Source organism: Vicugna pacos, chromosome 24 (genome assembly GCF_048564905.1).
Source record: "Vicugna pacos chromosome 24, VicPac4, whole genome shotgun sequence".
NCBI lineage: Eukaryota > Metazoa > Chordata > Mammalia > Artiodactyla > Camelidae > Vicugna > Vicugna pacos.
Genome location: NC_133010.1, coordinates 15107500 through 15113929, shown reverse-complemented (window position 1 = coordinate 15113929; position 6430 = coordinate 15107500). Strand labels below are relative to the sequence as shown.

At 33.6% G+C, this 6430-nt stretch overlaps 1 long non-coding RNA gene across 1 annotated transcript; it reads left to right on the top strand.

The window, feature by feature from the left end:
* Positions 1-1359: 1359 nt before the first annotated feature.
* On the top strand, positions 1360-5148 carry LOC140688887 (uncharacterized). Its single transcript, XR_012063734.1, has 3 exons — positions 1360-1511; positions 3995-4204; positions 4748-5148. It is a non-coding gene; the product is annotated as an uncharacterized lncRNA (long non-coding RNA).
* The last annotated feature ends 1282 nt before the right edge of the window (positions 5149-6430 follow it).

The following is a 6430-nucleotide window of genomic DNA, read 5'->3' as shown; positions in this document are numbered from 1 at the left end:
AAAATGTTGTGTACAAAATAAGGAGCCATATATGACTACAATAGTTATTCCTTGAGAGTTAATTGATATTTTCCCCTGAATGGTAAACTCTACCCATGACTGACCAAGATTTAATCATTAAACCAAACAGATTAAGGAAAAAATTAAAATTGGGAGAAGAGGCAGAGAGACTCTTGTTCCTTTCTCCACACATCAGCAATGCTTTTGCCTCTTTGCTGGCTTTCTACCATCACTCATCCTCTTTCTTTTCCCCCAAAAGGAGAAGAAAATAGCATTCATGTCAAATTGCAAATATTGAGTCATACTTAACAATGGTCAGGACCACTGTATGTATGTAAAATGGCCACGCTGTTATCCATGACCACCTTTTCAAATTCTAAAGCAGGCTGACTTCCAGAGGAAGAGTCTTGATTTTTCCTAGAAGTGATGTTATACAATTAATAGAAAGGCAGGAGGCCCTATTTAGTCCTTGAGCATAGGCCATAGGCCTTTCCCTTTAGATATGCAAAGGTATGCTTTGGTGCTGGAAACACTTAGCAGAGTAAAGTTAATGACAAAGCACATTGTTTTCTATTGTCCATGATGCCTATGTGTATAGGTGTCTATCTCTCTTGGGCAGTTAATGTGGAGTAAAAGCCAAAAAGTAACAAACAACTGAAATCTCACCCATGTTCCTAAAAAGAATGACAATATTTCTATGTTCTTCACCTGACATCTTTCTAAATGTATATCCATTCAACACTAAAATCTGCAAAATAATTCTTGGATTGTGTTTGCAGCATCAGTTACCAGAAAATGCAGTAGTTTTCTTTAGAGTAAAATGATCATGGTGGAATTTGAGATCAACGCATATATGACATTTTGTGAAAACTTGTAACTATGAGATTATTCTGGGATCGATCAAGAATTAGAACTTTATTTTTAACTAACTTATTCTTTTGCATTAACCTTTTGAATGATAGTGTGCCATACACTATGTAATTAATAATAAGAACATTGAATTATTATATCCTCCTGGCTCAAAACATGTTTAGAGAATAGGCTTATTCTTGGTACCAGATAGGTATCGGGTTTAGTGGCACAAAATGGAAAAACAAAACAAAACAAAACAATAGTGGCTGGAGTAAGGAATCATTTATAAAACATGTTAATTTTATTAAATGTCTTATATACATTATGCCAAACCGTACCATTAATACTCATCCTTTCTACTCTGTGCAGACACACAGCTTCTTAGTGAACTATCTCTTTTCAAAATTTTGAAATTAGATTAGTCCTGCATATTTTGTGATCCCAATAAACCTGGTCACTGCTTACTGCCCCAGCAGGGAGTTCCTGATCTCAGCTGGGCAAATTAGATTACCTCTGCCAGGAATACTGAATTAAGACACAGAGGCTGATGTTGTATATCAGTGCTGAAGATGCGGCAAAACTGTCAAAGGAAGTGAAGCTGAAGAGAAGAGCAATTTAAGACTAGAGTCAAGGCCACGTGGGAAACAGGAAACTTGCAAGTATTTACCCCCAACAATTATTCTGTGTTTACTGTATATCCCTAGGTTTTTTCTGTTCATCTGCGCTGTTTTCTACCACTTGCCATCAATTTCTCAAATCAATCCAATAAATTCCTCTATATGTGAGCTAATTTGTGGGATTTTTAAACTTAACAATGAACAAGTGTCCAAAAAAAAAGAGAGATAACAAAAAAAAAAATCTGAAAAAAACGTTTTCTTCATTTATGTATAAAAATGGATATTATCATACTATATAAATTTCTGAAGACCATATCAATAATATGGTATTCTCATTTCTTGTGAAGTAAACAAACTCCTTTTTATTTAATCGCTGACTTTTAAAATCACTCTTGGAGTTTCCTTGAAAAGGGGTGTGTTATTCAATCTTTCCGTAAACTGTTTTTTTTTTTTATAAGGAAGAAAAACACAAAAAAATGCATTGAAAAAATGCCAGATATTGTAATTGCATCTGGATTTTTTGATACCAAAGCCCTTTAAATGAGAATTTATGGATAATTTGAAGAGAATGTCAGGCCAGACTAAAGAGCAAAGTTAATATTTAATATTTATGTATATCATAAGCCAAGTAAATGGTTGAAAAGACAAATGGTACTATAAGACATAATAAAAGAAGCAATAAAAAAAGAAAAAAATGGAATCCTAACAACTTAATTGATCCAAAATTAGAAGGAAGGAAAGACAAACAAAAAGAATATAAAATGGATGGGCCTAAAAATAGAAATACAGCTGAATGCATAAACCTAAATATATTTTTGTTAAATTGATATAAAATAAATAAAAATTCAAAGGAAAATGATGAAAACTATAACAATTACATATTGTTTAAAAAACATCATTTATATATAAGAACCACAGAGAGACCGCATATAAAAAGATGGAAAAAATGTACCTTGTAAACACTAACTGCAGAATTGCTGGCTGAAGCTATGTAATAGCAAAGAAAACACAAAGCAAAAGGCATTATAATTGATAGTGAATATTTCATAATGATAAAAATGTTGATCCATCAAGAACCTATGATAATTATAAATTTACATACACCACTAACATATTGGGAGATGTAGCAACGCTCTCTCAACACTTGATTAAGCAGTCAGACAAAAATCATCACACCCACAGAAGATTTGAACAACATGTTAACCAGCTTGACTTGAATGTGTATGTGTGTGTAAACTGCATCCAAAAATGACAGAATTGATGTTTTTTTAAAAGTATGTTGAACATTTACGGGAATAAACCATATGCTGGGCCACGATGACAGTCCCCCTAAATTTCAAATATCTGAAACTATTTAGAGTATATTCTATGACATTAAAAAAAAAAAGTGAAATTAAAGCAGGAAGGGGAATAGCGGTTCCCAAGGCCTGAGAGAGAGGGAAATGAGCAGTTGCTATACAATAGTCTAGAGTTTCAGTCATGAAAGATGAAAATTTTCCAGATATCTGCTATTCAACATTGTGCTTAAAGTTAACAGTACTGTACTATACACTTAAAATTTCATTAAGAAGGTAGACCTCTACATGTTTTTTACTAAAATTTAAAAACATTAATAAAAACAGAGAAACAGCATTTGCTTGGAATTTAAACCAATGATCTCAGCTTCTAACTCAAGAAACTAAGAAACAAATCAGAAACAAAACAAAATAAGTGAGTCAGTCTTAAATAATAAAGAGCAAAAACAGGTGAAAAAGAACACGAGAATCAATGAAATAAATTACTTTTTGCAAAAATTAGTTAAGTTGAAAAAATCATAAGCAATTTAATCAAGAAAATTAGAAGAGAGAGAGACAAGGAGACAAAACACAAATAATTGCTATTGAAAGTGGGAAAAAAGGACATCATTATGGGTTTAATAAAAAAGCGGATGCCCTAAACAAATTTAAACCATTAAATTTTATAACCCTGATGAAATTGGAAAATTCCTTAAAAATATAATTTACTAAAGCTAATAATGGAAGGACATATAGAGAATAGAACCCTACATTATGGAACCCATAAAAAACAAACAAACAAACAAAAAAAAACAACCTTTTTTCACATAGAAAATTCCGAGATGGTTTCACGAATGAATTCGTGTAAATTCCTGAAATTCACTGTAAATTTACAGTGTGTGTGCATGCTTATGTAAATTTTATTCTTCAATAATGGTAAAATCTGTACTAAAAATCTAGTTGAATAATTGACTTAGTAAATAAGAACTCATAATAACTAATTTCATATATGCTCAGTTAAACTTTCTAAAGAAGCTTAGGTTCTCCAGACAGTTGCATTAATTTAATTTATTACAATCAAAATGCTATTAAAGACTGGTACAACTAGAATTGCAGAAATGATTGGTAAGGATGTCATTATGCTGGAATCCCCATGAAGGGCCTACTGTCAGAATGAGCCCATCCTGCAAAATAACAGCTTGCTCTGTAAATTAGATAACTGCACAATTTTCTTCTTTTGTCTATTTTTAGAGCTATAAAAATCATCATAATCAAGTTCCTGCTGTGATCTTCTGAAGTATGCCATTGAAAAGAAGTATACATTACTGCCTGTTATTCCTTAATGTTAAACTATGTGGCCAAAAAGCAAATCAATATGGAGTGGAAAATGGTCCACATGCATCTCAATAAAAGCAGTTTTATCTATTTGCATAACAGGTTATATATTCTCCTAATGACGAGGTAAGTATGTGTGAGGCAAGGTAGCATTTGAAATAGTCTATAACATAAATTATTGGGAGAATGTGCAATATTTTCTAGTAAGTTCTTAACAGTGTCTTCGGCTAGAACTGTTAATTTATATTAGAAAAACATGTAGTTCTGTCCATTAACCATGTTTATTGCCAATATTTTTGTGTCATTATTAATTTAATTTTCTGCAGAACTTACAAGATTAATTTTTAAGCAACTGCTTTTTTTCTTCATATATTATAAGTGGAAAAATTACTATATGTAAAAATGCTCTCTAAGGCTTTGAGAGTGGAATATATACATTCAAATGTTTCACTTGATCTGATAATTACCCCCAACTACACATCCATGCATGAATACACAAATGCTTAATCACCTTTAGTAACTAAAATTAACTATTATGGAAGCTCCATGTCTAAGTACAGGTGGATTGAATTTTCTAATAATGTATCCAGTTAGCTGATAACACATGTTGATAACATATTATTTGCAGATTAGTATTTCTAGACCCTTACTAAATGTTTTTTGCCATAGAAACCAACCACTCATCTATAATTCAGATCAAAGGAGAGCCACTAAAATGTGGTGAATGAACAAGAATTGCTCCTCAGCTCTACTGGAGATGGTTTAAAAACATTGGAAATGTGATGGACTACAGAACACAAAATGAAAACATTCCAGAAACACGAAGAAATGAAAGGTGGTTGGGTCTCAATGGATGGACAGAGGTATAAGGGCAGGAAACAGTAACTTAGGAAAGTAAAGAGCTGGGAGCTATGGATAGTGACAGACCATGAGAAAGCATTTGTCTCATTCTCCTGTCTTCTGTTTGGTGTCATTGCTAATTCTACTATTTCTAAATCTTTACACCAAAAGACAAACTTTTTTTTAAAAACCAGGTCTAATGTTAAAAGTTATAACGTGAATTTAAAACTTTTTGGCACTAAACTATAAAGCACAAGGAAGAACATCTTATTTAAATAAAAAAAGGGTATTATTTCAAGGGAGAATAGTGCAGTGAGTTTTTTTTTCTCTTCATATCAACATCCAATGATGACAGGCTAATTTCTAAACAGAGGCACATTTTACACAATGTTGACAGAGAGTCATAATGTGTTCATAAATACCATTATAAATATACCATGAAGTTTATTTCACAGCAGATACTAGTTTGCCAATCTTGAGAAGGTGAAACACTAAGCTGTAAATTTGGTATTTCCAGCTAGTCATTTCTGAGCACCTTAGAGAATGTAGTGACGCACACTGTTGGGAGACCACCTTGTCACTGCCACTGATTGTGTCACTACTGTATCCCCTGTGATAGAACAATCAAGTCCTAAAGATGCAAGACCTAGAAAAAGCCTCGTACCCATCCTCTGGATGTCACAGTGTTCTGTGTAATACATTTTGTTGCCTCTTCAAGGATCTAGTTGACTTCAGGTTTTGCTTTATTTCCCTACTTATCTTGACCTTCTTGCTTTATTTACATCTTTTCAACCGTCTTTCACATTGATCTACACATATATCACTGCGACTGGCAATCTGAGGGAGAAGAAAGTCATTAACTACTGGAAGCGTGCAGATACAGCAAGTTTCCAAATTTCTGGGGAAAAAATGTCCCAGCTAGTTACTTTATCCATTATAATCAGCATCCCTACTGAGTATTTTTCTACCACTGAACTTCTGGCCAAGCACTCTTCTCCACCAGTGCTGTCTTCTTACATATTCAGTTAAATCCTTACCTTGTAAGAGCTGTTATCACTTTCATTTTCCTTCAGTTAAGGTTCTTAGTCTCTCTGAATCCATAGGCAGCCTGTGAGGTCCTTTAATGTCCTCTTTTCTGCCTCACGTGTCCTTATACTCATGACTGTTTCTTCTATCCTCATTATTGGCACCCACCCAGCATAGCCAGAGGGATAACAGAAACAGGTTTGAATAGGAGCAGGTTACAAAAGGGACTGTTAGATTGGTCCAACATCTGCTATACTTCCACTTCAAATTTACAAACTAAACATATTACAACTAAGGGAGACTGAACTTTTGTAAAGAATAGTTACAAGGATGGAGGCCCATAGAAATTCCTTGATGAGCAGAGCCACCTGGTGAGGGGTTAGAAAACCAGAAGTGGCCCAGCTCTGACAGCAACAGAGGCTCCCTAAACACAGTAGCATAGGCATAACCCAGAGACAAGAGTTTCTGCACACCCACTCTAAGGCA